This window comes from Falco punctatus (assembly GCF_963210335.1).
Source record: "Falco punctatus genome assembly, chromosome: Z".
Taxonomy (NCBI): domain Eukaryota; kingdom Metazoa; phylum Chordata; class Aves; order Falconiformes; family Falconidae; genus Falco; species Falco punctatus.
The window spans coordinates 19,403,455-19,422,906 of record NC_137586.1 but is presented as its reverse complement, the minus strand read 5'-3'; the positions used below and the strand labels follow the sequence as shown (position 1 = coordinate 19,422,906).

Sequence of the window (19,452 nt, the reverse complement as noted above, 5' to 3'; positions counted from 1 at the left end):
GTAGTTGGTTTGTAGTTGTTCCTGTAACTTAAGATAAGGAACATTTTTCTTGAGATGTCAGAAGTGCTGATGGGCTGGGGGAGCATCTTCCCCAGCGTGATGGCTCAGCATCCTGAGTGCAGAAATCTGTGTCAGCAGCAGCAGCAGTCACTCTTGGGGTCAGGTCCTCTTCCTGAAGCCCTCCTACAACTCAGAAAATACTGGTTTGGGAAGAAAAGAAAGTAGGACAGAAATGGTCATAAATCTTTTATGTCTTTCCTTTTATTAAAATGCTAGTAAGTGCCAGCTACAGCTTTTGCTGTAGTAGCCTATTACTACCTGCAAGGCCAAGTTCAGTAGTGAATCTGCTTATGTGTCCTGAGCTACAGCCCTCCGTCCTACTTGCGCCATTTTTTTCAAGTCAGTCCTTGTGATGTTATGTTGAAGTACATTCTCTGGACATTTTTAAATGAGCTGAAAATAATTGTCCTGGCATATTGGATGGAAACTATTAATTTATCTTCCCTCATTTTAAGCTAAGTAATTCCTGCCAGAGCCTGCATATCCCAAATGCAGTCCCAGAACAAGATGTTCTTTCATTGCAACTGGTGAAATGCATAGTTTCACGTCTGTTTGCAGGGAGCCTCTTGCTTTACGTGATTGTTTCCTCATTTCCAGTCTTGCTGCTTGGTTATTTTTGTTGTAATGCTTTGTACATGCTGGTACACTACTTAAACATGAAGTTGTTCGCAGACTGAAGCTTTAGCTGCAAAGCCTTTGTATGGCATCACAGTCATCAGTCTCATAAATTTGTTGGGGATAAGTGAAGACTGAGCAGATTGAGCATTGGTATGGGATGGTACCGAGCATCAGAATTTAGTCAATCTGTTGTCCATCCCAGGTCCTATATGCTGCCAGGAATGCTGCAGTGTAACCCTCTGTGAGACAAGCTGCCCATTTTCCTTCCCCCCAATTGCAGGTCGTAGGTTCATTTAGTCTTTCCTGTTTGCTAATTTCTGGGATTCTGAGATGTCTCTTTGGCAGTCCTTGGTTCGGGTGTGGGACCTGCCCTCAGAAGCCCAGTACTGTGCGTGCTGCTCAGGAGCCAGTGGGGTGGTAACAGTTGGCTGCCACTGGTCGGTGTTCTGGACCACTCTAATCTGAACCCACAAGTCACACGTCAAGACACATTAATCCCATTTCATTTCACTGGCCACAGTGATGCCACAGCTTGGGAAGCAGGTGCTCGTTTCCCCAACACCCAGCTCAGCCGCAGCATGGACTGTGCCTGGCAGACCTTGGTCATTCGGCAGCTGATTTCATGTCATACCGGGCTGTTCCAAAGACAGAGGGCAAGAGCCTCCGCTCTGCCCGGCCTCTCTGCAGCGCTTCAGCCATCAGGGAGAGGTCATCTCGTGCATCTTGATGAGTACAGCTGCAGAAGAAGGAATTGCACTCGGGGGCTGTTTAGTAGTGGAACTCTGCTCTGGTTTGATGAATTCCCCACTTCCACCCTGCTGGGAAATTCTCAGTCTGGCAGGTGTGAGCATAGGGCAGTACTTTGCTAAGAAACCCAGATGTACCCACATTCTGCTTTAGTTTTAACTTCCTTTTTAAAAAAAAAAAAAAAACCACCCCAAAACTTTCCTTTTTAAGAAACACAAACCCAGAACCATAATATATAAACATACACATAAATCAGAGCCTCTGCCAGGAGAAATATGATAGTTCAGCTGTAAACAGCGCATCACCTCCTGGGCGTTAGAGCTACAATCTATATAGGATGGATGTACATACCTGAACGCAGCTTTGCTCATTACCTCAGAGACAGTTCATGTTGTTGTCAGTTGTGGATGTTGTAATTTTCTTCAAACAAGTCTGACTGCCTAGGAGATTTAATTGTCTCTGTTATGGGACTGTTACATGGTTTAATGCTCACTGGTCCCAAGTCACCAACACATGTTTCTTTAGTTTATGGGGAAGTTCAATGAGAAGCCGTTGCAGTACCCAGATTTTGGAACAGCAAGTTTCTAGTACTTCAAATGGCTGAAAGTCTTTGTAACTCCAGAGCTCTTGGACCTGTTAAGTGTATTTACAGTGTGGCTGCTTGGCTGCTTCTCCAACTTTTATTGCTTTGGGATAAATAAACCAACCCTGCTACATATGGTTAACTGTAGAATAGTTTAAAATAAAGAGCAAAATATATTTTGCCTTACCTTCTTCACACTCTTTTTCTGATAATGTGAGACATGGACCTTTTTTCTTTCTTAGCTATTGATATCATAAATGAAAGACAGCAAAAATGATGGCACTGGTTGGTTGTGCAGAGCCCACTGAGACTACGATCTAGCAAGCGAAGAGCAGCTGTAGCTGGAGTTGTGTTAATGCTGTATGGGGAAATCATCCAACTGGTTACACTGACAGCACATGCTTAAGAAATACCAAAGGTGGATCTAGCAAGTATCTCAAGAAGGTATTTTATTTTCGTGTTTACAGTTTCCACAGAGGAATGGGAGTTGTTTTCCTCTTAGGATATATTTATATTTACAAAGTAGTCCATTGAGCTCAAATTTTTGTCCAGTGGTAGAATAGATGACACAAATGACTAATAGCTTCCACACAAGCATGTGATTCAGAGAGGAGATGCCTGACTCAAAGTCTCTGCAATCTGCCTTCGAAGGTTCCTCAGGCACAGGGAACAGCATGGCCTTTCTTGCTTGTGGGGCAGGCACATAGGACTCCTACATCCTTTGAAAATAATACAGTGTTGGAAATGCAGACAGTTTTACAGTGGAACTGTAGCCTGAAGACTGGAAGTGACTTCTCTGTGCCAATTTGCTCCTCCAAATCTAGCTCAGAGGGATCCATCACAGGGTGTGTAATGGGAGCAAACACTTGGCACCAGGATGTTGCTCCGCATGTGAAATCTGGTTTGTTGGCCATAGCCACTGATAAAAAGGAAGAATTATCTAGTGAGCTCTTACACTCCAAGGTAAATCACAACAAGGACCTGCGTATCACCGCTCCTGCTTAGTTGATGACATACAACAGCATGTGTGAAACCTTCAACACTTCCAGTAGCTAAGAGTCCTGGCAGTGCCTGCTTTGACTAGGAGATACCGACGTCAGACTGGGCATTCTTTGGGCTTGCCTTGGATTTACACTCTCCTCAGTGATGGAGTAGGGTGCCCCGGGCTGGCAGTTCAGGGTAATAAATCATCTGGGTCTAGCTAACACCTTGGCTGCGTTAATAAACTAAAATACATGTTTCCTTGCCCCTGTGTTTGCAGACCCTGCATGCTCTGAGAAAAAGCGGGTGGTGGCAGGTAGGGATGGCGAGGGGGGAATTCATATAATACCGGGGAAATCCAGGTTTAAACTCTTCCTTTCTGAGAAAGGTGTCCCCCTCCACTCCCAGAAGGGAGCCCACAGCTGTGAGTGGTAGGTGCTCTTTGCAAAAATACCAAATGAACAAGGACAGAGAGACTAAACCGTCATTTGGGGTGCTCTCCAGAGAACTAGGGTCAACACCACAGTAAATCAGGTAACTGCTCTGCCCTTTCCACTGCTGTGTGCAAAGAGCAGGGGAAAAAAAGATGTTAATCTACAGGGGAACCTTCCGGCTTTCTGGGGGAAACAGCTGAGCTGGTTTAGCTGTTACCTGAGTCACTGACCAAGGAGTGCTGGGAGACTGTGCGGAGTGGGGACTGGCCCTGTCCTGCAGCCTGCAGCTGGGAACCAGCATCCCTTTCATTGTCCTTCCTGCTGGCTGGCTCAGCAGCTCCAGGTGCATTTCACTAGCTACTGTGAAAACGTATTTCAGATATCTAATACTCCTTTGTACTGTGTGGATGAGTTTGTGTGTCTAACTCACCAGCCTGAAATTTTTATTTTTAATATTTTTTACATAAAGCCACTGATTCCCAGCGTGTTGTTGTCTAAGCATTCAAAGCCTCTGGGACAAAGGCACTGCATACATTTCCTTCTCCAGAGAGCTGCCCTTAGATGGTAACGACAAGGGTTTTTTCCTATTGTTTTACAACTTTGTATTTTCTTGTTTCAGTTCTCAGATAAACTGTCCCACAGAAATCATATCGTGTCTTTCTCTAGTCTCAGGCAAAGCAAATTTTCTGACATTTTACTGTCACAGAGCAGTTACCCAACAGACACACTTTCCCATTGCTTTTGCAGCAACGCTTACTTTACAGGTTTTGATGAGTTATATTTATCTATGGCTGCTCTGTCTTGACAAGTGGTTTCCCTGTTGCTCCGGCTTCTGCTGTTATTCTAACATCCGATAAAAGAGCCCACCTGGCAGCAGATGTGAATCTGCTATGGCAGAGGCTTTCTCAGATGTGTACAACATAAAAGCACACTCTTTCTTACAACCCATGCTGTTTTGGAACCACTTCACAAGAAGGTGTTTTGACTTGTTTTTAAAAATGCAGAAGACAGCCTTCACAGGACACTGCCCAAAGTTGCTGCCAAAGTAACTTCTATTAAATGCTGCTTTTGAGAGTGTAGGAGTAATAATATAAGGGTGCATGTTCAACTTCCAAATCACTTGTGATTTGCCATCAGGTTTCTCAGGTCAGAACATTTCAAAACTTGGTTCTGTATTCATCTGGAAGTGATACAAGCAGCTGCATGTGTCTAAGCGACAAATTGGTTAGGGACAATTTGCTAAGCACAAAGAAAGACCCTTCATCAAGTATAAATGAGAACGATGTTTAATAGGAAGTATAAAATTTTATCAGCTCAAATAATTCTTACAGTCTACATGTCATGTTTGACATCTTCTACGTACGGTAAGGATGGTGTGAGGTGATGGCTATGCATTGGGACATGTACAGAAGGTGTATTAGTATAATGCTGTCATCTCTTCATTGAGTTTTGTGGGGTCTCATGGAATTTCCCAGTGTCATGGCTTGTTGTTGTAAAACACCTAACCAAAATCACTGATGATCTGGCACTGATCCCAGAAGTTACCAGTGGTATTCCTTTCCTTGTCCTTGTATGAACAAGGCGTTCATTTCTTTAACAGGAATCATTAGAAGATGAGGAGCAGCAAGATGAATGAAGTCTAGCTTCCCTTGGATGTCTGTTTCATAGGTGCTAGAGTCCTGCCCTTCCTCAGGTTCACCTTACCACACACCTTACACAGAAAACTTCAGTGCATCCTGTGGCCAATTTGGAGCTACATATGTCTTGACAAACCAGCCAAAACGTGCCTACACAGTGGCCAGATGGCTGCTGCCTCTTCAAATAGAGAAAAATGTTGAGTTGGGTCTGTCTTCCACTCACCATTAGATACTAAATGGGGCCTCTTTCCTCTTTCTGGCTGCCAGTTTTTGATGAACTTGTAAGAACTTAGTGTCTTGGAGAACTTTGCACCTTTTTCAAAGTTGGCTAAAGTTGACTGTTGCACTGGAAATGGAGTTGAGAGAAAGACAGGCATAGTCTCAAAGGGGTTGCTCCCTTAGAAAACCTGGCTAGGAAGGAAGAAGGGCAATTCAGAGTTCAAAGATTTTTTTCAGTGTTGCGTGTATTGAAAGACTGAAACACGTAAAACAGCTACACAGAAGCAACATAGTAAAATTATATTTTATAGATAACTGAAGAATGAGGAATTGTGTTTTAAAACACATTCTGTGATTGTCAAAGACAAATACTGTTACCACCCTGCTACAGTTTTTTCTTCCTCTCTCATTCCACGTGATACTCTTAGTTATTGTTTTTTTTCTTTTTGTTTTCATCCTCTTTTTTTCTTTGTTGCGATTCAGTTGTAGCGGGAGACTGGACTTCTGAAAAACCTCCAACCATGTTTACACACAGCTGTACCTGACAGAAAAGACTAAGTCAAACTGGAGTTTGCCTCCTGCTAGAAAGCAGTGACAACTGAACAGGAACACACGACTGCAGATTGTCACAACACTCTCCAAACTAGCGGGCTGCAACAAGGTCTTTTACCATCTCATACCAACATACTCCTCATGCCAGTCCCTCTGCTGCCTTCTCCTAGTCTCTCCTCATCCTGGGCATGTGTTCTCTCTCTTCTCTCTGCTTCTGCCTTGTCTCTTCCTTGGCTGCCCAACCCCTTAACAGAACCAGCCACAGCTGCACCTGGTCTACATCAGCCGACCCACCGCCCCTGAAGCCAGCCCATAGCTGTATGTTATCGACGTTAATTAACCCAGATTCATTCCTCTACAATCCCCCCCTTTTTTTTCTTAACATTTCATACCTTATGATTTTAACAATCATCACCACCTTTTTACAAATAATTTTTTTCATACCATCCTCTATAATTCCTCTACAAGATGACACAGAAAACAAGTCCAGCGTGATCTGCAGTCTGATGCTTTAGATCAGAGAGGATAATCCTTGGCTCCATGGCTTACGGAAGAAGTATTATCTCAGTACTGCACTGCAAGTAGTACTGGCAGTAAAACGGAGCAGATTTTTCAGTGCTGATGTCCATGTTTGGAAAAGTAGTTGAAGTAGGAAAAGAACCTAAACCAGGGTGGTTTTGTTAAGGGGGAAATGTTTGAGGAAATCAAACCTCTCCCTCTTCTGAGAAGACTAATGAGCTGCAATTATTTTGCTTTACAGAAGAGTGGTCAAGATCTAGTTTGGTGATGGCCTACGGAAGGTTAATAGGTAAGACAAGTAACAAAAAAAAGCAGAGTGAACTTTGATGCTGACTGTGAATAAATTTAGAAATAACAGGAAACATTTCTGAGTGCACAGCTTAACTATTGCAAAAACATACTCAGGAATATCACCGTGCTTTTGTTTATTTGGAAGTCTTCAAATTAAGCCTGAAAATCTTTCTGGATTAGGTATTGTAACCAAAAGACATCGATATCCTTAAATAGACTTCACCTGAAAATTTATGAACTCAAGGATTGAGTCAAGCAGAAATGCCCTGGTGAAAGAATGAAGTAAAAAGTTAATGCCATCAGCAAAGCAGAGAGAACCTACCCACCTCATCTCTTTGGGGAAGCAAAAATGAATGGGCTGGCCTATCCTGGTGCCTGAGCACACCCTCCTGGGCACAGCACATGGAGTCTTTCCTTCTTGGCCCCTACTTTCTCCATCCCCCAAAATCTCCAGTGTCTGTCTCCAGGGATGGCAGGTACTGCCTGCCTGAATACATGGACTTCTGGGGCAGTGGGATGATCTTGCCTGTCTTGCACCTTGCTCCAACAGACAGGCTGGTGCCTGAAGTTCTCCTGAAATAACGAAAGAGCTATAGTATGCTCTTTAATGTTTTGTATTAGTCTATTATATAAGTATTCTGCTAGACATTTTGGACACTAACTGAAGATACCTTAGATTTTAAATGTCGGCTCTAGTGTGCTCAGTCTGTGTCATCACAGATGAGAAATCATAGTCTAGTGATGCTTTGGTTTGGGATGGGAGTTGAAGGGTTGCAGGGAAAGAGCAGAGCAGGAAGAGTGGCCTTATACTTCTTTAGGATTTTGTTAAATAATAATTTTATTGGAAGAGTCAAGGAACCTGCTGCAGCTAGTTGCCTGTGCCCAGTGAGTGTGGTCCTTACAGTGCCACGCTCTGAGAGCACAGCAGTTTTCCTACTGCTCAGTGTGGAGGTGCTTTAGGTGCTTCCCCATTTGTAAACAGAAGAAATCAATGTTCCTCTTCAAAAGGAAATAACGCTGGCATTTGTTCCTGAATGAACTTTTCTTACCTTAAAGAGTAATGCAAGGAGATGTCTATGACACTGGAGGAAAAAATTATAGCTGTTTTACTCTGCATTTTCACAGTATGTATACAGCTCATGCTTTTGCAAAACCGAGAAAAGCACACTTTGTTTCTCACTTAGGGTTCAAATTCCTAAAAAGCTTATAATAAGCAGCCATCTGGCTGCTGTTTAGTGCCCTCAGTGAAATAAGGATGGTAGTCAGAACTGTGTATCCAGAGAACAGGTGTCCATATCACTGGAAATGACTAGAGTAATTGGTAAAGAGGCCAGAATCTTTGGGACATATGCCCTCTCCATAATGAATGAACTTAATTTAATTTTTTAGACCATTGAACTGTTGAGTTTTTTGCTTGTATTTTGTGGTTTCTTTTTTTTTCAGACGAAAGTGTTGTGAGACTCCCTCATGACTTGTTTTCAATATTGCTATATTGCTAATATTAAGCCCCATATGATGGGTGCTGTATGCCTGTCCTGAGACTCTCAGTCTGGAAATAAAGGCACTTGTCAAATGAAATGAGACAAAATACAAATAAAACCAAGCAGATTCCTTTTAAAAATTAACACTTATCTTTCAACACTGCTATTTTGAGTTGTAATAGTTAAACTGTTAGGGTGAAAACAATGCAAATTATTGCAATAGGGGAAATAACAGGGGAAGGAAGCTTTAGATTTCAGCCTAAGAAGGAAAAAAATGTGAGCCTTTCCCAGGATAAAAAAAATGCATCATCTTAATAAGCATGATATGCCAGCAAAATAAATAAAACCAGGTTTGGGAAATTTCTTTACATTTTAAATCACAAATTAACAATAAAAAAATTATTTTGAGCAAGAACAGAATTGTAGTAAATTTTCTGCCTTTTCTCTGAGTGGAATTTAAATTAGACTCAGTAATTCAGTAGGTTTGTGCTTTTTAGAGTCATTAGATGATAATAGCGTCCCAGCAGAAACCTGTTTGCAGCTCAATTAGACAGATAAATGATCCAACACCCTGAAATACTTGGATTACAATGGTGACAGCAAGAACTGTATTTTTGATGTACACATTCAAAGCAGAGGAGTTATATATTTGCAGGGTTATAGCAGATGTAAGAGCCTTAATTTTACTAATAACTTGAAAATATTTTGAATGTGACCTTTAGCTTTGGAATTTGAAATTTGAATTCAGGATCTAAAAGAGGAGGTATCAAAAACCAACGGCTAAGTAAACACCTATGCCTTATCTTCTATTTGTCCCAAGTTTCTTGACTCTGAGCAATAACCTTCATCTTCACTGAACTGACACAAAGATTTATATATTCATGTTTTTAAAAGGATTTTGGAGTTCTTTGTTTTGAATAAAGCAATGGATTTCAGCCATATTCTGGTCTTGGGAAACCCGGAGGTCATGGAAAGTGAATTGCTGCTCATTGGGGAACATAAGAGTGAGAATAAAAACTGGTGTGAAAGCCAAGGTCCCTGCAAGGGAGTTAGCAGCAGTCCGTGTGCAGGAGAGGTGCAGGGGCTCAGCTGTGTGCCTTTGCAGCTCGCGCTCTCTCTGCCTCTCAAACAAGCCGCCCCAGCACACCGCTGGCAGGTGGTCCCGTGGCCAGCAGTGGCACCCACCCCCTCCTTTCCCACCACAGGGGGAAGAACCCACCCATACCACCACAGCTGTGCGAGGTCCCATACCTGCCTACGTCTTTTTCCATCCCTCTCCTTGCCTTGTTCAGCCTGCTCAAATTACACAGCTAACTTTCTCCTCCTTGGTTCATGCCACAGAGCCCTTGCCTAGAACAGTAACCCCCTTTAAATAAGTTTTACTGGTTCAACAGCCCATGTATCCAGCCACTGCTACTTCTAGTAATGAGATTTTCAAAGTGTGGTGTAGTCTTGATGTAGTCTTATACATAGTTCACTGTCCAGATTAAGAGAGAATTCTTGAATACAGGATTAATGTCTCTTCATGGGCATTAAAATTGTAATAATGATGGCAACTGGGGGAGGAAGATACCCACACATACCTGAATCTGTCCTTCTGGCAATTCTCTGCAATGCCTCCTTCCTTGCAATGAACCTATTCTCTGTTCACAGAACAGAACCGTGCTACAGGCTCAAGATGTTTCTTTTCAATGTGTTTGTGGAAAATGCTATTTTCATTTTGTGCACTGACAAAAAAAGCATTTTCCTCATTGTGAGAGACCCTGTCAAGACAAAAAAGGAGTGGTATTGAGGTGAATAGAGCTTGTGTGACCTTGCCTGCAATGTGTCTGACATGGAGAATGACTAACATTCAGGTTTTCTTACTAACTCCGTTATGTCAACATTTCCTGATTGCAATAGTCATGGGTTTCTCTTTCATTTAAACACGACAAGTTGGGCAATGTGGCCTCTTGCTGGGCAGTCTGGAAAGACAAGGCTACAAACTGCACTTGAATTACAGCTGAATCCATTGCTGCATATTCTGTCCATCCTCTACACACATGGTGTTCTGTTTTCCCTTGTTCCACGGGCACCTCTAGTTTTCCATTTTATTTTTCTGTGGTGTGATGTAGGATTAAAGAATGGAAGGGAAACACAGGGGGAAAAAACAAGAGTGGAAATCGAGGAAAGCTCATTGCCCGAGTGCTTAAATAACAAGGCACTCTCAAAGTGCACAAGGAGTAAAGTAGTCTTTTTCCATTTTTTAAAAAAGTTATAGGGCCCTTGTTGATTTAGGTGAATGGTTGCCCTACATGCTGTTCACTTTTTCTGAAACTTGCATCCCTTTGCTATATTCTGACATAAAACAGGTTGTTAAAAGAGTGTTTGCTACAACTTTATCTAAAGAGCAATATTTAAAAAAAAAAAAAAAAGCAACCATCCAACCAATTTTTATGAGCGGTTCTTTTCACGTATGCAGTCTGTTTACAGAAATACCAATGACAAAAATCCTATTGGCTTCTTTCAATTGAGCTGCTGTTGACTGCATTTGTTCTCTCTTCCCATCCAGGAAAAAGAGCTTTAAATTTCATTCCAAAAGCACAAGAGCTTGTCAGTGCTTCTATTTTTTTCCAAGGGCAAGTTCCATTTTCCTGTGTTAGCTGCCCAGAAAGCTGTGTGCTAGGGCTCCCAAGTCCCACCTGTGCACTTAGCAGTTCTGGTGTTCCACTGGAAGGTACTAGTGGAGAGAGAAGGTCTCACATAATCTGTGTCAACCTCAAAAGGAAGATGGAAACTTTGGATTTAACACAGTAGTAAGTCAGGAGACTTGCAGACAGTGAGGCATTACAGTGATGGGTTCTAACCCGCTGTGCTGTGCGACCTCTGGAGCAGATTTAAGGGCCATAGTATCATTTTTAGATACCAGCTATTGTAATCATAAAATCACAGTTACAGAAATCATTGAGGTAAGAGCTCAATTTGGTGATTACATCTATGCCAGTAAATTAAACATAACAGAGATCTTTTTCTGGCACAGAGGCCAATCCTCTTAGGAGACCCCACAGCCTATTAACCCTACTTGCCTTCCCAAATGTGATGGCTGTAACTGGAAATTACCATGTCTAGGAAATTTTGGGAGTCTATTTGTTGTTTTGGACCAAAACTTTGTTGAGGATGGTTCTAATGGTTAACAGCATTGAGTGCCACTGCCTAGGCACATCCCACAGCACTATTTAACTCATTAGCAGTGGTCTAGCTAGCACGACTTGAATGCCTCGTACTTCAGTGCAATGCTAAGCCTCATCACACAGCTGGTACAGCATGAGACAGGACCACTTCACATAACATTTTTAGCAATGTTTGAGTTCTTGGACCCTATGTTTAAGTAAGTACATAAGCTCCAAAATCTTAAGCCTCTTTGAAAAAAGATTTTTTCCCCCTGTGCACTGGAAGACTCCACCGGAGGAGATTACAACACATGAACAGCAGTGCCCTGTGGCTCACAGTTGTGTATTCCACTGGGCTGGTATTGTCATGTCCCAGTGAACAATAGCCCCATCTTCTGAGGGTTTGGAAAGTCCCCAGGGAGGTTTTCCTCATACAAAATCAAGCTGGGACTCTGTTCATTGTCAAAAGAGAGAAAAGGCTGTTCGCACCCACAAAATACAGAATACAAAATGCTTAAACTGATAGAGGAGCATAGGAGAAAATACAATCCCATCGGCTTCACAGTCACATAGAGCTTACTTCAATGAGTTGTGCCAGCCAGCCTTTGAAAAATGTGTGTGTTTCCATGTACTGTTTGACTTCCTGATTTCCATCACACTGAATTCTTCTGCAAGACAAATAAGAATGGCTTTTGCACTTTTTATATTAGTGAAGTTACCCATTAATAGTCAGTTATTCTCTAAAGGATGTTCAGTGTGAAGGCAACAGCAGAGAAACGAGTGGTCAGAGTGGTTTTCATGACCTCAGCACTGAGGAAGGCAAGAAGCAACTTATGCCGTGTTGCTTGTGAGAAGTACAATGTCCAGGGAAACTGAGTCCTGTGAAATTACTTGGTTTTTTGTTTTTTTTTTTTTTTGGGGGGGGGGGGGGGGAGGGAGGAGAAAAAAGCTGACTCACTGAAAATAAACAGGAATTTGAGATTATGACCACAGACACTCAGCATCTGACACAAAGAGCTGAGTAAGTTTGAAAAGAATCCTTTGCCAGCAAACAGAAACTCTACTAATCTAATGGTTTAGCTCTATTTTTAAATGTAATGTTGTAATTCTTGGTCTCCTGACACAAAAAAACCCCACCCCAACCCAATCCTACCAGTTGCCACACATCACAAGTGCTGCTGAGGCTGCCTACACTAAGTTCAGCAACTTAACAAGGTGCCCCTTAGTCTTCCAGACAGAGTATTAAATACTTTTGTCAGGGTAATTTTGCTTTAGGTAGAAGAGAATAGATAGGGTGATGCCCTGAAGAAACAAGGAAAGGTTGATCTTTCAGCTGCGCACAACCGAACAGAATGACCAAGTGTGTCCATACTGTGATCTAGCAGTGCTGGTGACGCGAATGAAGACCCACATTTAAAAATGAAGAACATATGACAGTTCAATTCCCTGGGAATTCAGGTTATTTCACCTCTGTGGAAAGAGCCTGATTTATATACATGCAGTTCCTGATTTCAGTCTGGCCTATTCTGTTCTTAAATAAGGTCAGAATTTTAAAAGCTTAAATCTTCAGAACTAGTATTGCAGGTGATCACATTAGTTTAGAGCCATCAGGGTCTAAGAAGAGATATCTGGGCAGCCTGGCATAGAGGTTTCCATGATTTAAAATTATGTAATAGAGTTGGATGAATTATTCACTGTGAGTAACTAATATGACTAACATGGAAATTTCTCTGCATATAAATAATTCATTTTTTTTAGAAATTAGTATTATTATTCTACCTGCCCTCACATTTAACACTGCTTAGTATTTGGCCCCGTGTACATTTGGTTTGTCCAAAGGTATGAAAAATGTTCCTTCATATTATGTGGGATTCCTATTTTCTTCCTTCTCTTTGTTATGATCTTTTGAGTTAGTGTGAATAAAAAAAACCTAATGAGTTCTAAACTGAAAGAAAGAAATGAGAGATCATGGAAGCTCCTCATCCAGATGTTAGGTTATGAATGTTGGTGCTGTTTTACACGTTAACAGCTAAAACATTGGGAAAGCATCAATTTCCATATGCAGTCGCCTATATTGAGCAACGTTTAACAAAAAAAAAAACAGTGTACCCTTTCCTGCTTCACTGCAGTTGCAGTAGTATTTAACTAATTGGTAAATCACTCCCTTGGTCCATTTTATAAAACAGGGGCAGCTCTTAGAGAAAATTGAGTGTTTAAAAAGTTCTATCTGGGATGGCACAAACTGACCGTATTTGAGCTTTTAGATTGCAGATCTCTCTGGTCTTTTCCAGTGCAGTTCATGAACGCGCAGATCATTTAGAGGGAATTTAAGCCTGCTGACAACTGGCTTGTTTTTCTGTTGCTGTTTGTGAATCTCTTAGAAATAGTCCACAGATCATAAATTAAAACCAGTAAACTAGGAAACAGCATTGGAAAATGCTTTTGAATTACTTCTGTCATTTCATCTGCAGGATACAGTGTCCGAATTACTGAAAACCTGTCACAAGTAAAGCTAAGGTGCTAATCCAGGAAGGCTGAAATATTTATAAACTGAATGATATTGGGAGATGTTAGGTACCTTCCCTGACATTCAAGAAAATAACCAAACAATAGTGATTATCCCTCAAAAACTCCACTGTAAACCATATGGTGGATCACTACGTTAAAAAGTCAAATAATGATCTGCATGTCAAAACTAAAATTGTTTTCAGTTATTTCTGGGTAGCTCCAAATCTTGCATGCATCTCTGTGCATCTGTGCTCTCCTGGGACCCTTTTCATTACAGCCCAATAATCTGATTAATCCATTATCCGCACTTAGACACTTTATCTAGACAAAGTGACATATCAGTTTTCAAGCATTACACAAATAGACAAAGCAGAGTGTGCCATTTGAATGTAAGTATTCCCTTGAAGTCAAATTATTTCTAAGATTCACAAGGTCATTCTTAGTCTAGACCTGTATCCTTCTTAGCAGACAGACTCATTTATACAAAAATGTGTTGTACATGACAGAGATACAGCATGTTTTGAAAATTCTTACTTGGGTGATGGTTTTAAGACATTTGGGTGTATAGTTCCCACTGACAGCACAAAAAATACTGCCATTTCTTCCATGTTAGCACAATTTATTAAGATGTTCCACAACAGGGGCCTGTATTGGTTAGCTACCCAAAAAGTACATGAAGAGAGGATGCACACATAATATTTGTTCGTATGATCCTAATATCCATCAATCTGTGGATTTGCAGAATCAACGGAGTGGTTTTTTATCCAATAGCCCATGATTGTAGAGGAATGAAGCTGGGTTAATTAACATCCATAATATACAACTGTGGGTTGTCTTCAGGGGGTGGCAGGTTGGCAGATGTAGATAAGATGCAGCTGTGGCTGGTTCTGTTAAGGGGTTGGGCAGCCAAGGAAGAGACAAGGCAGAAGCAGAGAGAAGAGAGAGAACACATGCCCAGGATGAGGAGAGACTAGGAGAAGGCAGCAGAGGGACTGGCATGAGGAGTATGTTGGTATGAGTATGGTATGGTAAAAGACCTTGTTGCAGCCTGCTAGTTTGGAGAGTGCTGTGACACAGGATGACTTTCTTTGCCATGATTTTGTTTAGTTGCTTCTTAAATATATGTAACTTTTTTTGCATACATAAGTTCCTATGGTGCAAGACTCATTAACTTAAAAGTGCTTTCTTCAGATATTGAAAAAGAAAACAGCCTAATCCCAAATCTCTTAATGGTATTCATGAGCTTATCAATGTCTACAATAGTTCTTTTGATTTGCCTCTTTCCAATCCTAGTCTATATAGTTCTCCCATCTTTTTCAGTCATTTGACTTTATTCAGGATCTTATTTATTGGATAGCACTGTAATTGTCTAAATGCATGTTGAATTCTGTGCTACCCTCAAAGCCAGTAGTCCTGGCCATGGTGAAACAATGGAGTTGCAGCAATTCAGAAACCATAAATTGAAGTGGATTGTCCCTTGGGGAGTCCCTGTAAGAGAAAATGTGTTTACTGATAGAGATGCCTTGCTGGCTAATCCCACTTGTCTGACTTACTTTGCAAAACAATCCCTCCACCCCCAAAATGCAGTGTGTGTAGAGAATGCCACGCTCAACAACTAAGCTTGTATTAAAATTGGCAGAAAACATGCCTTGCTGTCTTTTTTCAACTGAGCTTGAATACTAAGCTCAGCTTCAATGACGCTACTGTTCAGCACAGGGCTACTGCCAGCAATAAACTCGGACTAAGAACAGTAACTGAAATATTTATTCACAAACACAATTTCAGGCTACACATGGTTGCTCTCTGGACATGCATTTCCAATGGCACGGAAATTACTTTTTTCCTACTTGGTGTTATTTCTGTTTCAGTTGCTTGGCTCTTGCTCACACCCCTGGAGCCAGAGTGCCAGGGGAGCAACGACCAACTCCAGATCTTGGGGACAGATGTGCTTTTGTCAGTCTGATCAATGAGCAAGGTGTAAGGCAGAGCAACTGCCTTGTACTGTGACTCATAAAGCTGTGATTCATTGTGCTGCTTCCAAAAGATAAGTGAGGTCTTGGGTCAAAGTGAATCTTCTAATTGAATTACCCAGTGCCCCAGATAGAGATGACCTTAAAAACCTTTGCAAAGAAGATGTAATCTGAGAGGAAATCTGGTTCACAATGCACGTTAACCTGTGCATCTTTCTGGGTTTTGCTCTATTTATGATCCAACGAACTCAGCATCTGCTAATTTTAATGTCTAAGATAAACATTTATTTCTATTTCTGGTACCAAGCAGCTAATATAGGAAGCCCTTCTGATGGAACAAGGAAGTCCTACAGCTGTCTCCTAAGCTATTGGCAGCTCTCAAGCACTTCAAGCAGGACTCCCATCCAGGGTTGAGGTGAATGCCCAGCTATGAGGCCGTGCTGCTGTCCTCAGTAATGGGATGTGGTGAGGCTGGGGACACGGTGAGGCCAGCACTGCTTGGTCCAGTGGCATACTCTGCACAGTGCAGCACAGCCTGGCTCTGTCCCAGGCTGCAAGCAAGGCACCTGAGAAGCTGTGGACCTTGCCTGTGGTTTCTGCTTGAGAATCCTTCCAGAATATCCCCCTTTTCTGGTATGGTCGCTTGTCATGTTGTACCTCTGATTCTATGGCTCTTACCCACATGAGAAATTTTGTAGAGTCAGGATAGTTGACTGAATGCTTTACAAGTGTTGTGACCCTGTCCTACAAAGGAATCCGCACTGGCTGATCCTTATGGCTGCCTCTTGTCATGAGAGCAGCGAATGCCTGGGTGCCGTCACACTCAGGAATTAGGAAGCTTTAGTAGATCCTGTAGAATGTGAAAGTAGACAATGAGTGAGGAAACTGAGTCATGGAACTGACAGGGAACATAATTTCATTTTATGAGAACGCCATTCCTGACAATTTCTTCCAGACACTTACCATGGAGAATACAAAAAAACCCCAAACAACCCAAAAGTTCCTCATTTATCGTAATATTTGTTTAGCTCCAGCTTCCTGCCACAGAAAAATTTACCATTTTGATTTGCTTAGATACTAGCATTATTCAAACTTTCTGCATACTTATATTGGTTAATATTTTGTTTAATATTACTTGCTTCATTCACATACAATGACACCAATAACAAGCTCGAAAATAGTAACCTTTATAAATATAATGTAAATCAAATGCCTGGCAGTGTGATAATGAACATTAGAAATACTCAAGTTGAAAGAAAACCCACACAACTGAAAAAATGTCAGACAGAGTCAGGTAGGGAAAGGAAGATTCTACTGGGTTTAATAATTAGCCACTGTAAAGTAGGCCAGCAGAAGGTCTGAAGTGGCAAAGAGAAATCCTGACCTACAAAAATCAACATGTCTTCTAGCTAGTAACTCAAAAAAGTCTTTAGAATCTGATAGTTAATTTAATCCCCCAATTTTATTCTAGAATGGTAGGAAAAGGTAGAAAGCCCTTTTCCCCATTTTTTAAAAAAATATTTCAGTGGTTTTGCATCACTCCTGTTTGTAAGAAATGAAATGCTATACATTAAAAACCACTGGTGTTCCATGCAAGTGCCAGCTGAAAGGGGACATATGGCAATACTCTACACAGGCTGTTTGTTTTTTCCTTTGAAAAACACATTTATCTTGGTTATGCTGAACTTATTGTGAGCTGCTTAAATATTGGCTAAATATCACATCAACATTTAAAAAGCTTCAGACTTGTTCATATCACTCCCATGATCCCTGGAGCTAGATTTCTGTTAAAGAAAAGACTTGGCCTATATATCAAACACATTCTCTAAGGATTCATCCAATTGTATAGAAGCGTCTTCAGATCAAAGCTTTTGCGAAAGGGAATGAATTACTTTTAGAAGCACTGGATAACACCTGAGAAGGGGTTATTTCATAGTGCTGTGTCTGAAAACATGCCAATGCTTTTTCAACCTACCTGCATAGCATGAAGACATGCCATTTAGATTAAAATACTACAGAAGGTTCAACTTAAACAAATAAAGACCAGAAAACTGAACACTTGGACTCTGCCTTTAAACCATTCATTACAACAATACACACCAACTATGCCCTCTTCATTAGATGTAGTGCATGTGACAGGCTACCTCTGGAGTATGAAGTTTTACACGTACCAACAGAAGAAATAAAGAATGTTCTGTGTCAGAGAGGTGTTCTGAATATTTGTAACAACATAGTTGAGCCCTAATCAGATGCAATCATTTCACAGGCTGTTCTTTATATTTGCTCAGTATTGAGCTGAGTCAAAAGGCAATGGCTCTTCTAGTGGTTACAGCAGGATAAATTATTTCCTGATAGGGAATTAGGTTCAAGCCACAAGATACAGGAAAGCAAAAAGACACCTACTTTCACTCAATGGCACTTCCCTGCACTCAGAATTTTCCTGGGAGGGCTAAACTTTCAGGAATTGAAGTTTTCCAGTTGCAATCCCAATTACAGACCAGCAATCCTGCATCACTGCAAAGCTGTGAATCCTGGATGGCACTTGAACTCCTGTTCAGCTTATGACCCTTCCCCTAACGGAGAGTCAGCCAGTACCTTTAGTTCAGCCTGCTTCAATGTGCAGACCTTTACGTTCTTTTTTTCTGAATGGGTACATATCCCTTTGAAATTTCATATATGCGTAAAGAGATATGTAACGTATATGGGTGTGCTATCATTTCAGGACTGCTGAGAAACACAGGTACATTCCCACACATACATGCACATTCCACAGATCGCTGATTGAAAAATATGGGCCTTCTCCCTGCCCTCCCCCACCCCCACCCCGCTGCCATCCCCAAGATAAAGAACTCTTGTGTGTCTCTAGCAACATACGTTCACAAAACAGTGGATTAAGGATGATCTGTCTTTTCAGGCTTGTCTTGCTTTGGATTGTTGATTGCTGAATGCTGAGGATATGTGAGCGTAATTCTGGTTTGCTTTCCTTTCTGGAAGGGGCTACAATACTGCTGGCATCTTGGGTGGTCTAAAGCTCCTCTGGGTGTCATACCATAAGCTCCTGAGATGCAGCTGCAGTTTAAGCATTATTGTTTATTTTTCTTTATTTATTATTTTATTATTATCTATATACAGGCTACTGTACAGGATATAGTAGCTACAAAGATATTTTAGAGATTAGGCTGTGGATGTAAGAATATAGCATGTCCAAACTTCAGGATACTGACACTTTGAAATGGGTTGTATCTTATAGGCACCCTCAGTAGATCTACTGAGTGAATTCTTAGTTGCTGGTTATTGTACGGGCATCTGTAAGGACCTTAATAAGGATCCTAAACCCCACTGAACTCACTGGGAATCTGGCTGATGGCAGAACAGGATTGGATTGGACCCTTGATTTTCAATATAAACAGTCAAAAAAGAAAATAAAAAATGAAATCCAAAATTCTAGATCTGCTATATTTACATTATAAATATCTGCCATGGATGGACAATGCTACGGTTTTGACGCAAAGGAACACATTTTGTGCTTACTTCCCCATTGTTTTCCTCTGCTTCAGCTACTTCTCTGTGGTTGCAAGGTGCAGAGCTGCAACAGGTTAAAAAGCACAATAGAAGGCACACTTGAAGTTTCTCATAATTTTTTATAGACATTAATATCCTTTTGCCTTGGCTACTTTAACAATCTTGATATATCTTCATGTTC

At 41.3% G+C, this 19,452-nt stretch overlaps 1 long non-coding RNA gene across 1 annotated transcript; it reads right to left on the bottom strand.

Moving 5' to 3' along the window:
* Positions 1-1,597: 1,597 nt before the first annotated feature.
* On the bottom strand, positions 1,598-14,616 carry LOC308057038. The gene is made up of 2 exons (XR_013925098.1): positions 9,706-14,616; positions 1,598-7,214 (listed from the first exon to the last, which is right to left on the bottom strand). It is a non-coding gene; the product is annotated as an uncharacterized lncRNA (long non-coding RNA).
* Positions 14,617-19,452: the final 4,836 nt, after the last annotated feature.